We start from the raw sequence: 19,937 nt of genomic DNA, 5'->3' as shown, positions 1-19,937 counted from the left end.
CTTTATTAAGTTATTAAAATTTTACATAAAATAAAGGAGTATATTGAAGGTATATTATAGATAATATAAATAGAAAATATATAAGCTTCAGTTTTTTCACTGAAATAATTGCAAATTAAAAGTAACGTTAATTCATTTTTCACTAGACATAAAGTTTAAGCGTTCATAGAGATTACTCAAACTAAAGTCGTATGTAATAGTTGTTTATTATAATAATGTTTTGGTAAAACGTATCAGGCTCGTATAAACTTAAGGAGTACCCGAAAAGACACTACGCGACTGTCACTCGAAACTACTGAAAAGCTCTCACGCACAGCTTCTGTTATCCTATTACACGTAGCCCACAATAAACATCTAATTCTTTCCTGCGCACCTCTGCACCCTCGGCTGTCCCTTTCTTCCGTATAAGTCTGTCTCTGTCCCGCAGAGTTCGGGTTCGGAGTGCTTTTAGCTCCCTACTCCCTAGTTTCGTCCGTGAGCTCGCGGCGTCCGGACGTGTGTCTGTACGCGATCGGACCACGAATACATTACGGGCGTGTTTTTACCGGGTACCTTAATGAAAAATTGATGAAAACGCGGGTTTAACGATCTCCCATCGGTGCAGGGGCGTATCGGACTGTGCTCTAATTAAACTTTGTGTGGTACACGGATATTGGCAAATTGATATGAAATTGCCGGCTGCAACTCATACGGTAAGTGTTACGTTACAGCGCCAATTACAGGTGGATAAGTTTGCCTGAATATTGTGGCTTATAGCGCTCTTAGTAATTTAATTAGTGACTTATCTTCGTGTGACTTATTTTTTACCCATTTCTCATTCAGTTTGGAGCAGATTACTAAAACGATAAGCGGCGTTGACCGGGTTAATGACTCTACAAATAAATGCAAATGAAGGGCATTGTTAGCAAAATAACTTTTGTAGAACAAAGCTGATTTTATCTGGCTAATATTTTTATGTCATAGAGTGATAATGTTTTTGTTGACAATTAACAAAAGTATGTAAGGTGTTCTAGTCTTGCAGGAATAACGATTTTATAATAATACATAAGATATGGGTATTTATTTTTCTGTCTGTATATAAAAGCTTTGAATTCCATATTTGTATTTCTTAATAAATGCTCTGCTCTGTTCATATATGTTATCTCTGAGAGAGTATTTTATTAACATGTTTTGAACTATTTATTTAGTAGGTTAAGGTTATATAGGTTACATTTTGAAATTTATAAAAATTAACGACATAATTATTGTAGTAGTATTACACACTAGAATTGATGGTAACAAACAGATGTACTCATTCGCTTGGTATAATAAAAATGGTGTACATACGAATATTTTTTAAAATAAAATTATTACTAAATTTTTTTTTTATAAGAAAGACAAACAATTTTAAGATACTCTGTAGATCGTACGGCATATATTAATATTTGAAAAATAATCCAATGAGTATGAAATGGATTTAAACAGAAAATTATAAGTAAAAGCTTTTCGACACAATGATATTCATTCATAAAAGAATAAATTTAAATACAATTATTTTAAGTACCTTCAAAAATGGATTATATTGAGTAAAGGAATTGTGGAATTGATGAGATATCTGAAGACGGATCTTCTCATCTGTTAATAAAATTTGTTAACTGTATTTAAATGGATGAAGCTATTGTCACGTTTATGAAAAGAAAATGTTTGGACCATAAATCCTCAATCCATTACTACGATCCATCTACTGTCTGGATTTTGCACTTCAGATTCCTATTGAAAGAGCTAGTTTGGATCATAAGACTATAACTGCTTTTTCGCACGGATCATAACATAATTAGTAGAATTATTTTCATATTATGACATACGCTATTTTATTTAACATTTAATAATTGTATATTTCAGGATTTTGCTATATATTTTAGTTAAAAATGTATAATTATTATTTTATTTATGTTGTTGTCTGCATAATTAATTGCAAATTCGATGTGGTAGATTTCGTGGATGCAAAGATTAATTTCAAGGTTGTATATTATTTAGTGGAACGATTATGAATCGATGGTCTTCTGATTTTTGAAGATGATATGTGTAGGTTTAATTATATGGTAAGGTTACTGGTATTAGGTATTGGCTTAAGGCGTCTTAAGTTTGTGCTACTCACCTGATTTCACTTTTAGCTACATCAATATTAAATACGCGCTGTAAACTGAATCGTTATTATTTTTTTAAATAACTATATATATTACCATAAAGCATCAGTATATACCTATGAAAGACCCGTCAAAATTCGTCAAATTTAATTTATATTTTTGTTTGAATATTATATCAAATTACATAAGTAAAAAGCTGTTATTTTGAGGTCACTTCAATTTTATTATTTGTAAGATAGATAATAGGTGACCATAGACAATTCGTAACCAAATAAACCGAATTGCCAGCCACATATAACAAAAAACACTAACATTTCATACATTACCGCAACTGACAGCTGACCTTTATCGGACAAACTTTTTCAATCGACATTTTTCCAGGAACTCCGTAGCGTCATCGGTCATAAATTTAATCGCCTACCTGTCGTAGCATGTAGTTTCCGTAGGCCTTGCTACGGCGTAGCTAGACCCTAGTTTATTTTTTAGATACGGCGATATTTCCTATGTAGATGTGCGTAGCAGTTATTACATTATTAGTAACTCATTGTCTTTCTTCAAAATGAAATAAGAAACGAGTGTAGAGTACAATACGGTAAGAACCACTACCGCTCAAGGACATTAAAATTTATAATCGACCAAATACTTTTCTACCTTTTAATTTCGTACCACTTATATGATTTTTTCTTACTTCACCCTTCACGCTGATATTATAAGGTAGACAGTGCCTTTCTTAGTTACTACCAAGACTTATTTTGGGGATTTCTACCTTTGACAGTAGTAGTTGATCTAGGTTGTTGATAAGGGGTCCAGAGACAATTATACGAGGCGATCTAAAAGTCGTAAGTGGTATCACGATTACGCTCAGATGAGATTTCTTAGATCCTGTTTGGAATTGATAGATCCGGAATTGATAGTCCATAGCTGGGAGTGGCCACTTACTATGGCACACACTCATTATATTTGATAATCAGATCATTACAGGTAATATGAAATTACGTTTTTTATATTAATATTGAGTGGGCAAACCGGCATGTAGTCCACCTCGTAAGTGTTTACTGCCGCCCATGGACATCTGTAACCAACCCGGGATAAAATAAAAGTCCTACCGAAGGTTGGTCGTTACTATACCTTAGGACTACGTTCACTTCGCGTAAGAATGCCTTATCACGCCTTTCTAGCGAAACAGCATAACACCGCTGCGATTAGGCAGTAAGAGGTGTGGCGGTGGTGCCTTCGGAGTCGAACCACAGAAGCTTGTACCATCTTCAATAGTTAGATCTCAATAACCGGTATTGACCACTTACTATCAGGTGGATTGCAAATTTTCCTATTTTCAACACTATGACAATAACTTGATGATGATGATATAAATCTTAATACGTATACATCAACACTTATAATCATAACATTTAATGATGAGATAATCATTCTCGCTAATGTGAAATTATGTACATGATAATCAACATTGCTGACGTACTCACGGCGTTGGGCTAATTAATTTCCTAATTATCTCTCAGTCATTACTCTAATGCTGTGTTCAGCTATTTAGGGCCAATATTGTGTCAGCAATTATGTTTGTCCTTTATGACTTGATATAAAATTAAATAATTAGTTATAAAACTATGTTACACTTATAATATAGTTTGTCTTCACAGCACTTATTTTTGTTAGTAAATCTTACATATTTTTAGCAGGGAAGCTTAGGGGTTAGAATTCGCCCTGTCAATCGAGATGTTTGATGTTCGACTCCCATGCTCCTCTGATTTGCCAAATTTCAGTGCGTATTGGAATTAATTATCACTTGCATTAACGACGAAACGTCGCGAGGAAAATTACATACTTGTGAGATCTTGTAAAAAACTCTCAAAGTTATGTGAAGTCTACCAATACGCACTTGGGGAATGAGGTGAACTATAACCTAATACTTCTTATTCTGAGAGGAGTCCTGTGCTTAGCAGTGGTATAGTAATGGGTTGACGATGACGCCATAATTACACACAATATGTATACCTCAGAGTGTACAAACTTAATATCGTAATAATTATTCTACGTATAGAAGTCGTAGACTATATAATTATAGATTTTTTTGAAAATATATTTTGAATTTATGAAAAGCATTTTTAAACAATATTGATGATTACGATATAACAGATTAGGTACGACAGATTTTTTGAATAAATTTAGTCACAATATCTAATGAAGCACCCGTTCTATTAACCTTGAATTAATCTTTATGTTATGTTATGTTGTGTTAGACTCTCCTTTTTTGTGCCTCCAACAAGAAATATTTATTTTGCAGCATTATTCCAAGTGCTATCAAAACCTCGTATAGTAAACATTATACGTAATTTTAATACGAATGACACGTGTTATATCTACTACGACTACTCTCACTACTCTTAAGTACTACTACTCTAAAGTAACTTACCAAGAATCCCACGGTTACTTAAGACGGGTTTAACAAAATTTACATGCTCGTACATGTAAATTGGCCTAAAATAACAATTAAGTCATATGCATCCCTTGACAACGGCTGACATCGTATGAACATAATTATGATGTGGCAAGATTATTAGGCTTGTACTATTTTGAATGGGATTCATATTACAAATCTTGCATTATTCAATGTGAAAGTATTGCCAGTTTAATAATTGATAGCTTATTTATGTCTGCATATTAATGTTAATATTTTAATGTGTTTTCATTTCTTAAAATAATTTTCATACAGACGTGCAGCTCGATATACTCGAAGTCATATTTTTACATTCATAATTATTTATTTATATCAATAATAAGTAATTAAAATCTAAACAAAAAAGATACTCGGCTGACTTTGCACTTTAACGGTTAACGATAACGCAGGTTGTATATAATTTGTCCCTGTAGTTCCGGGACCAGAATAGGGCTACGGTATCCCCTGCCTGTCGTAAGAGGCGACTAAAGGGGGCTTCCGGGGTTGCGGGCGGCAAGAGTGGGAGCTCGAACCGCCCGGCCAGCAACCCCGGGATGGACGGCGGTATGTGTGGTCGCATACAGTCGTGAACATCAGATGGTGTGGTGAGCTTCAAGCTCACCTGGGCGGAGCCCGACGGGGCAACGCGCCAAGTGGACTCCGGTTGCGTTCCATTGGAGATCCCGGAGTCCTCTACGCAGCGCCGAGGACGGCCACCGGGGGGGTTTTAGTGCGGTAAGAATCCCACACAACCTTGTGCCGCTCCCACGGCATAAGTTACCTTTTGAAGGTTTCCCCCTCATCAACAAAAAAAAGGCATACAATTGTATATTTATTTATTTAATTAATACAAAACCCACAGCTCTTAAAATCATTCAAATACATTTCTTATATAGTATTTCGTACAGCCAATTACGGATTTACAATTATTTAACTAAAGAACTTATAACAGCTCGAATAAGCGTTTTATGAATAGGTATTAATATATATAAATACAGGTATAAATATTATAAATATATAATTAATTACAAACATAAACACCCACATATGTATAAAAATTTATGTACCAAAGATGTAGGCGGGTTGTATACTACTATTATGATATTCTATTATAATTCGTAGTTGTTCTTTATATACCAACGAATTACCTAATAAGGATCCGTGACTTACAATGAGAATAGGTTCTTTGGCTATGTGAATTGTTTAGGCTGTAGTCTACCGCACGACTAACACAGATTGTAAAATTTTTCATGATTACATTACCTATACAAAAAAGTATGTTGCCCCATGCCAATTTTCTTCGTCATTAAAGCAAATTATAATTAATAGCAAACATTTACATTACTTTCTAATATCAGAACCTAGACCTCAAAATCAGTCTGAAATTCATACTAAGCTATAGTTTTTGGAACAATAGTAATAAATTGAACAAAGGATCGCAATTCATATGAAAATAATATTCTCACTTTAGAATCGACGTACATAGCAACTAAAAGGCGTCTCTAATAAGATCCCCTATTCGATATCAATATTAAATGAAACCACTAAGGGCTTAGGGAATAGTTAATTTGGCTTTCAAATAAATTATTACTGGGTCGATGTTCCGTCAAACCTCAGGTCAAGTCTTAAATTTATAACTAAAACGTCCTTTTAACAGATTTCGCCCGCGGCCCTTCGGTTACGGCCCTTTAATTTTCTTTGTCAAATTTATTCGATGCTTATTTTGTGTGTACATATTTAAGCGGTGGGTCTTTTTTGTAATAATTTTCTGATATAAAAGTATGAGTCTAAAAGTCGTATAAGTCGGCGGTTTCGTAATTATGACTTATAACTGTATTGTTCTCTGCTGTTATGACTTAAAAGGAGCGGTGAATCAGATAAATTTGTACAAGTAACTTAGGTCTTTTCTCACTTTCTGATTACAATGTCAGATGTATGTAGGTTCAATCTTTTTGAATGGTACAAAGGAATACATTAATAGACTTTGTATATTATGGTAGTAAAAAATGAGCATGCGGTCCACCTGCTGGCATGTGATTATTGCCGTTTATCGACAGCTGCAACCATCTACATATATAACAAGAGTTTTACCCCACCCGATCACAGGTGTGTTGTCACTTCTGGAGTAAGACTGTCGCCTCATATAGTCGGCCCGCATCTATACCCTTCCACCGAAATGCAAAACAGATGCTTCCTGTAGCCTTCCCATGAGTTTTTACGTTTTGACAAATCTGACTGTTTTGGTATTTGTTTACGTATTTTTAACACATTTTTATTAGCTTGGGTTGTACGTTTGTATGTCTGTATGTACGTAACAGTAACGGAATCTTTGAGCCCGATTTCTGTCCACTTTGAACGTTCAGTTTAATTCATAATTTTGAAGAATTATCAAAAACCGATGACAAAACACGATTTTAATAATTTTGTACCATTGTCCTTATCAATATCCTAAGGATTAACGATTTTCGAGGCGAGAGAAAGCGCCTTATGGAGCGTTCAGGCAAAGTTACTAGATTGATTTTTAGCTTTGGAAAATAATAATGTTATTTCATAATAATAATGTTATTTCATAACATTATTATTTTACAAACATATCTATAATGCCATCTTGTAGAATGATTTTTAGGATTCCGTACTCAAAGGATAAAACGAAACCCTCCGCTGTCTGTTCGTGAACCTACACCAAATATCTTCAAACACAACTCATCAACTCATCATATTTAAATATCATCATATTTTCATAATGGGACCAACTTGTAGCTCGTCTCGACAAAATAAAAAAAGAATTATTAAAATCGGTTCACTAACGGCGGAGTAATTCGTGTACGTACATAAAAAAGATACCGGCCGAATTGATAACCACCTCCTTTTTGAAGTCGGTTAAAAAGACTTGAGCACTTACTTATTGTAACGTTTACTCAGTCTACTGAAGCAAACGGAATAGGATTGAGTAAACGTAACGTAAAATTGTGGGATGTTTTGAAAACTCACGGTAAGGGTACTGCTCGAATAATTTGTGATGATGGAACTTACCAGTTCGAACTCGTTCTACCGACTACCGATCACATAATATTAATATATACGTATCTAACCCCACAATAGCTTTTTGTCATGGATGCAAAGAACTTTATAAGTACACAAACAAACAGAACAAAGACCTAAATTTCTATAAAACATAATCAAAATAGAGGTAACTAAATAGATAAACAGCGAAAACATTTCGCAAACAACAAAACCCCAATTAACCCGAGCAAGTTAAACCGTGTCATAATTCCATAACAAAGAGTCGCGACGCAAATATTTTGTAGCTGAACTTCTCATAATTTTGCAGTCACACTTCTCATAATTTTGCAGTCACACTTCTCGTAATTTAAAACAATGCGCGGCTCACAATACAATGCAGCTTTGCGAAATGGAAAATGTTACCAGATACTCGCGGAAAATGTTCTGGTTTTCTCAAAAATACACAGTTTACAGGTTAGTTTAATTCATGTCATGTTTGTTTTAATAATTCAAACGCTGTTTACTTGTTCAAAATACAGGTTTGTTTCAACATTTAACTTATGCATTTACTCACAGAAGTTGACTTAAAGTAAATTGGAAAAAATAGGGTCACTTGCACATCGCGTCAAAGTACTGTACGAATATCTGGTTGGAAGGGTATAATAACGCTGATGTACTAATCTGAAGCGTTCTACTTTAGTCCTGTATTCAGGTAAGATCTGGGTAACTGATGCTTAGATGGCAAGGTATGCATAATATTTGTAATTAGCCCCAAATTGGATTGGAATATCCTGAGATGGGCAACAGATATGTTGGTAGTCTTGAGGTCTAATATGGAATGTCTTGTCTAAACGTCTCTTTCACTGCGTCCTTCATAGTATATTATTTCTCAACACTACTATTTTAAGAAAGATATATGTAAAGTTAGAAATAATATATTAAAATACAACAGAAATAAAATGGAAAAAATGGCAGAATATTTTCTTTATATCCGTCGTATAAATTATGAAGTCACTCCCATAGATTAATAAAGATTACTCACTCCTAACAAGAAAATGTACCCACTTTTGAGAATTGAAACAGTTGCGTAAAAAAATTTTGCCACGTCTCCGTGCTAAAATGTCCCTAAAATATTTGAAATTACTATTATAAATTATTTAATTATTATGAAAATTACGCAGTATTAGTTATTTATTCGTAAATTTTCTCTAAAAATGTTTTTATTTGTCAAGAATTCAAAAAAAGAACTTACTATAATAAGCCATTTGCGGCTTCATTCAATTTCAAGGCGGCGAAGTATCTTTACTAATCTATGGTCACTCCTATAAAAGTACTGCAACAATATGTCTAGATAATATAAATGAAAAATGACACCGTAAATCCAACGCGTACTTATCTGTGTTTCTTTCTATTGATGATAAATAATTATACATAAGTAGTTTTTATAAAGGTATAATTTACTATTGTTTAAGAAGTCAATCAAAGATAATTATATTGAAAACAAACTAAAACAATTTAATATGAACTTAAAAATTTTGGAAATTTCGTGTGTTTAAAATATACTTAGACTTCATTCAGAATTTGTTTGCAGAAAGACAACAAAAATACTCTTAGTTTTAAATTCATTAATGTAAGACCATTTACACGCTTTATAGCTTAAATGTAAGCTAAATTCCTAAAATTACACGCAAGCAAATTTTCCTCCGTAAAATACATTATTTTTCTAATTAAAAATAAAACTACGGAATTATATGCCATTTTTATTTAGGACCACATTCTGAAACGCTTTGTGTTTTATTATTGTGTCTACAAAAACAATGAGCGACAAAGTAATTATTTTAAACAGTATTAAGTATTTAAACAATCGATTTAAATTTCAACTCCCGTCGTTTGTTAACTGTCTAACTTTGAATAGGCCTTATTCACATTGTGTCCTTTGAGTCATTCCGTTTACAAAGCTGCGAGGAGGACAATCATCGACTGCAGTGCAGTTGCGCTCGAAAAATATTCCCCTAATCCCTGAACTTTAACAAAAGCTTGCGTTTTCCTCGAAATTTATGTCCTACGATTTTTTTTTCAATTGAGCAAAAAAATGTTTAAATGCTCCCACTTTCCATTAGCTTACGCCAGTTCTGCCATACGCAGTGATTTAGGGTTGGTTCTCGCTGAGTTATTATGATCATAATTTTTTTCGCAGCGCAAGTCGAGCGCGCTTTATTGTTATGTAAGTGCTATTTTGTGAATTTGCAAATTGACGCCTGTTTTGGCGGTTTTTGATATTATCATTCCGTAACGAGCTTGCTTGCGCGGTTTTGTCCGTGATCACCGCTGGAAGTATTTTTTAGGATTTTTTGGTAATTAAATATTTTGGGGGTGAATTGAAAGTTATTGTATCCCTTTCAAACTGATAAAGACGTCTATCTGCGCATAATTCTTAAACAAATCAGTTTAGCGGAGTCTAAAAGTATTCCTTACAGAACGCAAAAAAATCAATTCTTATGATGTTTAACAGAGTTTAGTTTTTATAGTTTCGGAGAAATTATATTAATACAACATTAAATAGTTATTTTAGCAGTCTTAAATATCGTTTTAAAGATTTTACTAAGTTAAACAAAAATATTCAATTATTAATGTAAAGGTAAGTCCTTATACCATTCTCTTATACCATTCTCCTACCAGTCTCCTTATACCATTTTTACTCGACGTAAATTATTCAAATCAAATCAAATCAATTTTTTTTATTCAAAAATTGTGAAGTAAGTTCTTTACAGATCACTTTTTGAATATCAATACAACTACCACCACTTCACAAGATGTTTCGTTATGAAGAAGAAGCCATTCCATCGCCTTTATGTTATTTTGTATCATTATTTGAAAGTTACAATAAAAATATGTACATGTTTTTACGTGTTTTATGTTACGCTTTATTTCAGCCCACACAGTGAACAGTGATTTAGGGTTGATTCTCGTTAGTCCATAATTTTTTCGCTGCGCAAGTCGAGTTGAGCATACTTTATTGTTATGTAAGGTGAATGTGCAAATTAATGCTTATTTTGACCTTTTCAAGAACATAACCGGCGTGTGGTACGCTGATATGAATATTATATTATGTTGAAATATTATAACACGTTAAATGTAACAGGAAAGGTCGTTCGTAATTTTAGGGTTAATCTACAAAAATATTATAAAGAGGAAAACTTTGTTTGTTTGTTTGGTTTTAATGAATAGGCTCAAAAACTACTGGACCGATTTTAAACATTCTTTCACCATTCGAAAGCCACATTATTCACGAGTAACATAGGCTATATTTAATATGAAATATATTAGATAAATAGATTTTGAGGCGGTACAAAGTTTGCCGGGACAGCTAGTCAGCAAATTTTTTTATAAGGTTTGGCCTTAAAAATGTATTTAAGTTGGTAAGAAATTGAAAACAATGACTTTAATCATAGGATATATTTGCAGTCAACTCTATTTATTATTTTAACGACGACCTTCACAACGCAATGTCCTTTGAGAATTTAAGCAATTACTTGCTTTATTTGCCTAAAATGGGTTTGATTCCAGTCTCAGATGGTCTTACTGATAATCATAGTAAAGTTTTTATGTACATTTAATTTACATTTTCGGTTTTAAATAACATAATGTTGTTGATGACAATTCATATATTTATGGCTCTTAGGGTGAAACGATTCACGATTTATGTATATTAGTTACAAATAAGCTCCCTAAGTAAAGCGAAGTCGCAAATAAAGTCCATAAAAAGTATTGGAAAGTATTTTCCAATATTTTCCATCGCGTGACAAACCCTAGTTAGCAAACACTAGGGAACCATAACGTAAGAACTTTATATCCTCGTAGTAGTTATAAATGTGAATGTGGACGAAGTGGTTTGTTCCAGGGACTTGAATACGAAAGTGTTATTCCAGTATCTAAGTTACTTTGTAAATCATAACGTATCGTAAAACGTTTTTATGTTCTGAATACATTTAGAAATAGTTTTAGTTTTATTTAAAGTAAAAATAAAGAATTTGTAGCGCGTCGCGGAATGGAGCGTTATTATTTCTCTACCTTATATTTTTAACTTGCTTATTTTATAAGTTATAGTTATATATAGTAGTTAAGGCTTATAAGTTTATTTGAATTATTCTTAAACACGGTCAAATTTTTTCTGTCTTATAGCAGTAGTCTATTACTGCTGCGTTCTAACTTAGCCCTCAGAGCTCTATAATGCACCTATGGTCAACTTCAGCTATATTTTTTACTTGCGGTTCCGACAGTTGGAAATAAGTTTTATATTATCATTATTATTGTCGCGTAGTCAAGTGATATTTTTAATGATTTGTTCTTATAGCTTCTAGCTAAATCAATTAAATGTAAAAGTATTGAATTACATATAAGTCCAATTTTTATATAAGTATCTCAGATATAGAAGGGGAAACAATATTTTCTACATAATTTGAAACTTTCTTATGAATGTACGATGTTATTACCATCTATTACACTGCTGAATTGCTTTGATTTGTAAATAAGGTGGATGTTATGTAATACACATTCTATGTTTTCGCTGGGAATTGCTGTGACGGCCTGAAACACATTTACATATAAGTATAAGCTACGGTGCGACGTTACAAATTTGTAAACGATGCGATGTATTGAAAAACAATGTCGCGTCGTGGAAAACTACGAGTCCTCGTAAAAATCAGATAGGATTAACTCATTAGCAATACCAGAAGAATGCATCGACCTTAAAGTAGCCCTTTTGTGTAATTTTCACAGAATATCTACATTCTATAATCTTAAAGCCCTTTGCAAATAGAAATTCTATCTAACTCTACAACCTACTTCCGTTCGAAGCTTTCTAATTACCGGGACAAAGGCTTTGTGCCTAAGTTGATAACGAGGTTCTTAGACAACGCACCTGATATCGCGTTAGTAAGTTTTGGTACCGTTTGTAGTTTAAACTTTATCATGGTAACCGTGATGGTAAGGGATGATAAGCTGTCGTTACCAGATAAAACAGCCAAATTTTGAAATTTGACACTTTTTGTTGGCAATAAAATAATGTAATTTTTTAACGTATGGTAATCAGAAATTGACTAACATCGATTATGTGATAGTGTGAAAATAACACTTATTCGTGTCTCATATGCAGTTAACTTAAAAAATGTGTAATATAATAATAGTTAATAGGTGTAAATATAACACAAGAATTTTCGCAATTGTTTTCATAGACTATGACAAATACATCCACACTAGCAGAACCCGCGGCTTCGCCCGCGTAAAAAATATGATATGACATACAAATAACTGTAATCGTAAATTTGTACCTTTAACAATTATAACAATAAAGTAGCATTAATATCTAATAAAAGCTTTTTTTTTCGTCACTGTGAACCTAAATTGGTCAAGCTTCCTTCAGAAACATACACTAAAACTCTAATTAGTGGACTGTAATGAAACTTTCTTTAAAATATAAGTTTCATGTAGGTAATACAATAATTATTATTTACACTATTCCATAGGAACCGTCCATGTTATATGGGGCCTTACATACAATGGTTCTTTCCAGGATCTCTGGCTGGGCGGTTAGAGCTCCCATTCTTGCCGCCCGCAACTCCAGAAGTCCCCCTTTAGTCTCGTACGGCAGGCAGGGGATACTGTAGCCCTGTTCTAGCCCAAAATTTTAATCGAAGTGTCTATCACATCATCATCACTAATCCATGCATAACCACAACCATACCCCACGGCAGGACAAAATGTAGGCACGCAGTGTGTCCAAAGTAGTTGTGACGTACCTAATCAGTATACCAAAATGTAGGCCAATTGAATAAACTTACGCATTATCATATATAAAATTTGCACCCGTCCACGTTGTCGTCCATTTTTCTGAATAGACGTTATCTGAAATTTCACTTTTCTAAGTTCGAACCTAAAAGATGCCCGTATACATACATATAACACTTCTTTTACCTCCTTAGTAGAATTTCAAAAACATCCTATGTACATATGCATAAATAAATACTTTAACAGCAAATTTCTGAAAGCTAATATTCAACACCAGCGGTCGGCAACCCGACACCCACGGGTGGTGTGTGGCCCACGACTTTCCCTTGTGGCCCGCGGGTCTGCGCGTTACTAATAATTGGCCAAGTGCAAGTCAAACCCACACCTGGAGCTTCAGTACAACCAATTTCAGCAGCTATTAAAGTACACACATTGTGAAAATTTGAACTGTCTACCTCTAACGGTTGAAAAGTTAGTTGGAAAAATAACGAATAGCAGTTTATTGTATGGGGACCCCTTTTTGTTTTCAACTTTTTTTTATTTTTAGTATTTGTTGTTATAGCAGCCACCGTTATCCATCCTCTGTACGAATTTTAAATGTCTATCTACTACGGTAGATAGAGCCCTGTGACACACGGACAGACGGATAGACAGCGAAGTCGTAGTAATAGGGTTTAGTTTTTATCCTTTAGGTACGGAACCCTAAAAAACCGCTGTTCTGCACTTCAGCACGCGCAAGTTTCTACCCCTATTTTAAATTAACGGATTATAAAATAAAGTTCCAACCTCAAGGGTTGATGTAAAAATTAGTGATATATTATTTACAACCAGAAAGCAGAATACCTATTTTCATAGACTTCTAAACGAAGTTTCTGCCCCTATTATACCCTCTTAAGGGTAGATTTTCCATAAATGGTGTTAAAAAAGTTCTATCATTTCCAACCAGAAAGCCAATTGCCATTTTTTACAGTCCTTGCTTCCAAATTAACGATTTTTAAAATAAAGTTCCATCCCCTATTAAACGTTCTTAAGGGTTAATTTTTCAAAAACGGTGAAATAGATGTTCTATTATTGTCAATCAGAAAGCAGAATACTAAATTAAATACACATTTGCTCTAATATTTGCGAACTTCTAAACGAAGTTTCTACCCCTATTTTTTCCTCTTAAGGGTAGATTTTCCATAAACGTTGTTAAAAAAGATCTATTATATCGTACCAGAAAGCTAAATGCTAGTCTTACAATTCTTGTTTTCAAATTAACGGATTTTAAAATAAAGTTATATTCCCTATTAATCGAACTTAAGGGTTGATTTTCCAAAATCGGTGAAATAGGTGTTCTATTATTTTCAATCAGGAAGCTGAATACCAATTTTCATAGACTTTGTTTCAAAATCTGCGGACTTCCTAATAAACTTTCAACCCCTATTTTACCCTCTTAAGGGTAGATTTTCCATATATGGTGTTAAAAAAGTTCTATTATTTCCAACAGGAAAGCCAAATGCAAATTTTTATAGTCCTTGCTTCCGAATTAACGGAGTTTAAAATAAAATTCCAACCCCCATTTAACGACCTTAAGGGATCGATCGAGAGGGATGATTTTCCAAAAACAATGAAATAGGTGATTAATTATTTTCCATCGAAAACCCAAATACCGATTTTTATACAGTTTACATCAAATCTGGGGGACTCTCATACAAACTTACAACCCTTATTTAACTCAAATAAGGGTTGATTTTCCAAAAACGATAGAATTAAAGTTCCACTATATCTAACCAGTGAGATAATGGCTAACTTTCATAGTGCTGGCTTTCAAATTGGAAAGTTTTAAAATAAGCTCTCAACCCTTATTTTACCAACTTAAGGGTTGATGTCCAAAAACAGTGACATAGGTGTTTAATTATTTTCTATCGAAAACCCAAATACCGATTTTCATACAGTTTACATCAAAACTGGGGGACTTTCATACAAACTAACAACCCTATTTTAACCCACATAGGGGTTGATTTGCCAAAAACGGTAGAATTAAAGTTCCACTATACCTAATCAGTAAGGCAATGACAAACTTTCGTAGTGCTGGCTTTCAAATTGGGAAGTTTTAAAATAAACTGTCAACCCTTATTTTACCAACTTAAGGGTTGATGTCCAAAAATGGTGACATATGTGTTTAATTATTTTCTATCGAAAACCCAAATACCGATTTTCATACAGTTTACATCAAAACTGGGGGACTTTCATACAAACTAACAACCCTTATTTAACCCATATAAGGGTTGATTTTCCAAAAACTGTAGAATTAAAGTTCTACTATATCTAATCAGTAAGGCAATGACTAACTTTCGTAGTGCTGGCTTTCAAATTGGCAAATTTTAAAATAAGCTGTCAACCCCTATTTTACCAACTTAAGGGTTGAATTTCCAAAAACGATGAAATAGGTGTTTATTTATTTTCTACCAAAAAGCTAAATACAGATTTTCATAGAGATTAGATCAAAACTGGGGGATTTTCATACAAACTTACAACCCTTATTTAACCCACATAGGGGTTGATTTGCCAAAAACGGTAGAACTAAAGTTCTATTATATCCAAATAGTAAAGCAATGGCTAACTTTCATAGTGCTGGCTTTCAAAATGGCAAAATTTAAAATAAGCTGTCAACCCCTATTTAACCACCTTTAGGGTTGATTTTGGAAAAACCCTTAGATTAGATTTTTATTACTTTAAATCAGAAAGCTAAATACCAATTTTAATCCAGTTTGCTTTAAAACTGACGGACTTTCATACTAACTTTCAACCCCCATTTAACCCCCTTAATGGTGGAATATCAAAAAATCCGTTCTTAGTGCGCATCTACATTATAAAATGAAGCTTTATTTCAAATTTCATGATTATAGCTTCAGTAGTTTCGGCAAAACCTTGATTAATACGTTTTGAACGTGAGTATCTTTTCGCTTTTATATATATAGATTTATATACACTACACACACATACAAACACACACATGTACAGATTATTATTATTAAGTGTAACGCTGTTTCATTGCCGAATAAACAGATAAATTAATAAAAAATTTAAAATTATATGCTTGTACCTCATTATTTTATATCTTCGACACGATAATTTCAATACTCTGCTAAAATAAAAGCAACATTTTCCCCGAATGTTACTACAAACTTGAATAATATTTAACTGAACACGCCAGTCACGTTCAACGCGGACTATAAAGCGCTTTTCGCTGAAAATTGAAAGTGACTTAGGTTGTAAAACGTAGCGAAGTATCGACTTCAAGATTTAGCGCTGAAATAACTCAAGTTCTTGACGTTATTCTGTTTACGATACAAAAGTGTGTAGTACTTCTTTTTTTATGGAAATAAACCGTTAAAATAGTAATGTTTTTGAATAAGGAATAAAGTGACTTAGGTTGAACAATGCTCACTGCATTGAAAGTGACTTAGGTTGTAAAACGTAGTGAAGTATCGACTTCAGGATTTAGCACTTTAATAACTCAAGTTTTTGACGTTATTCTGTTTACGATATAAAAGTGTGTAGTACTTCTATCTTTTTATTGAAATAAACCGTTAATTTCATTTTTTTTTGAATAAGGAATAAGGCGACTTATGTTGTAGAATGCAGTGAAGTATCGACTTCAGGATTTAGCACTGAAATAACTCAATTTCTTGACGTTATTCTGCTTACGATGCAAAAGTGTGTACTAAGTGTGGCTTTTTACAAAAATAATAAGTCGAAAATATTAATGTATTTTGAGTCGTATAAAGCGACTTAGGTTGTACAACGTAACGGATATCGACTGGAGAATCGAAAATTCTCTTTTGAAAAATTAACGCAATATGAAATACTTATTTTCACGTTTAATGTACCTTAAACAGTCATTTTAATAACATTTATCCACACAATTTAGAGTTATATCGAGCCATACTAGTTTACATAGATTCAAGTTGAAAGTGACTTAGGTCGATAGACTCAGAGATACTCGACTTGATTTACATAGATTCAAGTTGAAAGTGACTTAGGTCGAAAGACTCAGAGATACTCGACTTGAGGACTTAGGACTACACTATGATAGTTTATTTTATTGGACATGAGAATAACAAATCTATGAAAGTAATAAAATGTGAAATATAAAATCGTTTTATAGCGTTACAAATGGTAAAACGTTGTTAAAATTAAATCTTATCCATATCAAATTGTAAGAGATTTCAAGGTATCGCCATAAAAATTCAGTGATGGATTACTTCGATATCTTGTTTCTTCATTTTATTTATTGCTTCATAAAAATGTATGCGTGATGTGATATAGAGATATAAAATTCTATCAATTTTGATACTTTTATAGCATGCATGAAAGCAATCACTCCTGAGTGCTACGAAGCCTTGGGAAAGCTAATAGAATTCTAGTAAATCCGTACTAAGTATGAACTACACGTTTTTGGCATTAATAACATAAGTAGGTCAAAAGATTTTCTTTATTTTAGAAATTGGTAATTTGACTTGGACTCTGGGATCTACAAAGGAATGCAACCGGAGTTCTCTGAGTGCGTTGGTTAACATGGACTACTATAGAAATTTAGCCCTTCCATCAGAACTAATAGGAAGGAAGTGTGTTCAAATTGCGTCCGAAGAACTACATTTATAAAGGAGATCTCCCGTTAGGCTAAGTGAGCATGTCTTAGCAGTGAATGTGCTTCGATAGTCTCCGTTTGGGAGAGTTTAAATTTGCATAATACATTGAGAACTTTAATAGCGTAATTTAAATACTAGTGTGTACTCTTGGCGCCATTTCTTGACAAGATGCAGAAAGTCGCCAAAAAAAAAGAAATGTAAAAAAAAACAATATATTCAACATACCTAATATCTTATACCTCCATTGTCCATAATCATGAATAATTAAATACCTTACTAAGCTTTCAATAAACAGTAAGGTATCAGTAAATGTAGCGTTTCCAACAGTCCTAGATTCGCAATGGGAGTGGCGACGGCAAACGTCAAAGCAAGGGGCGCTTTAAGGCGAAACAAGTGCTGGCGCTTTGTTTGGTGCAAGTCATGAGAGCTACGTCTTTTTTATTATTATCAACTGCCGATCACACTTGTATTCATAACTTATTTGACACATGATCTACGCGTACAAAACTGACAAATAAATTGTTTAAAATTTTTTAGTGATGTAGTGTATTTTTTTTTAAAGACAGATTTCATTTCATCTAAAGTTATTTTTGAAATAAAGCGACCTTTAACCAAAGCTTTAAAACAAAACTGTCCAAAACATATTTGTTTTACTTTTAATATTTAATCCTACATTCGACCATCTTTACAGGGCAAATGAAGTATTATGGTGGGGTGGAACTCCATCATATTGAATGTTAAATCTATCAGTTAATTAGCCATTAAAACCAACAGATTACATCGAAGATAGGCTGGAAGAATGCTTCTCGTGTACCTCTGTTCCTGTACATCATTTATAGACATCGTCATTCATTGATTTGTATTCATGAGCGATAAACGTGCATTTTTAAAACGCTCGTCTATACTTCTATACTAATATTATAAAGAGGAAAACTTTGTTTGTTTCTTTGATTGTAATGAATAGGCTCAAACACTACTGGACCGATTTAAAAAATTATTTCACCATTCGAAAGCTACATTATCCACGAGTAACATAGGCTATATTTTATAAGAAATATATTTGATAAATAGATTTTGAGGCGGTACGAAGTTTGCCGGGTCAGCTAGTCACTTATAACTTGCGCCACGTTCCAGTACTATCTGCGAAGATTTATTCAGTTTTGTCGCGACGTGAAGGTGGGTACCATAAATCGTATTTCAGTGCGATAACCCCGGATTTTCACGCTTCCAGGGTAAATTTAATTTCAAAAGCGAAATAATTTTATGCGCGAATACCTACAGTAACGTGAAGAAATATGTTTTGTTAATGGGTGCTTGGTATGTGTGAAATAGACGTTTTGTAAAAAGACTTTACCGTAGTAAGGCAGAGATTTTAGGCTTCGTGTGATTTTAATTATGTATAAGACTTCTAAATTTTTTTACGTATTTAGATGGATTCAACAAAAAATATTAAACATGAGGAGGATATTTTATTTAATTCTGGAGCTACTTAGTTAAAAATTTTATTCCCCAAACATAATTTATACTGATAATAAATTTATATAAAAAAAATAAGGAGGGGCTTCTATCGTTCAGAAAACCCTTTCATTTGATAACATATTATGGGGGGGGGGGGCATAAAATAATTGTACTGTCAGCTTGAGATGACCGCCATTATGGATTTAGACCGACTAAGCTTATCGTGCATAGTCATGTAAACCAAACGTATATGCAAAATTTTAGATCAATCGGTTGGGGTTAAATAATAATAAATAGTATAAAATTTACTTGAAAGATTTAACCGTCACTTACAAGCTAACAAGGTACTCGTAAATGAAATTAAAGCTTGTAAAAATAAATAAAAAACTTAATAATAAAAAGCTTGTTATAGGTACATTTTTTGCCCAAAGAAGTTTAAGACCATTAATATAAAAAAGCGTGTTAAAAATAGTC

General features: G+C 33.2%; 1 protein-coding gene across 1 annotated transcript in view; it reads left to right on the top strand.

The window, feature by feature from the left end:
- Nucleotides 1–478: 478 nt before the first annotated feature.
- mspo (M-spondin) overlaps nucleotides 479–19,937 on the top strand; it is an 82,889-nt gene continuing 63,430 nt past the window's right edge. The window contains exon 1 of the mRNA XM_073076764.1: nucleotides 479–692. The gene's annotated coding sequence lies outside the window, so the exon portion shown is untranslated. The remainder of the gene's footprint in view (nucleotides 693–19,937) is intronic.

This window comes from Epargyreus clarus, unplaced genomic scaffold (genome assembly GCF_041222505.1).
Source record: "Epargyreus clarus isolate Ecla_fem2 unplaced genomic scaffold, WU_Ecla_fem_2.2 ptg000009l, whole genome shotgun sequence".
NCBI classification, from domain to species: domain Eukaryota; kingdom Metazoa; phylum Arthropoda; class Insecta; order Lepidoptera; family Hesperiidae; genus Epargyreus; species Epargyreus clarus.
The sequence above is the reverse complement of the archived record's forward strand: the minus strand, read 5'-3'. Positions and strand labels throughout refer to the sequence as shown.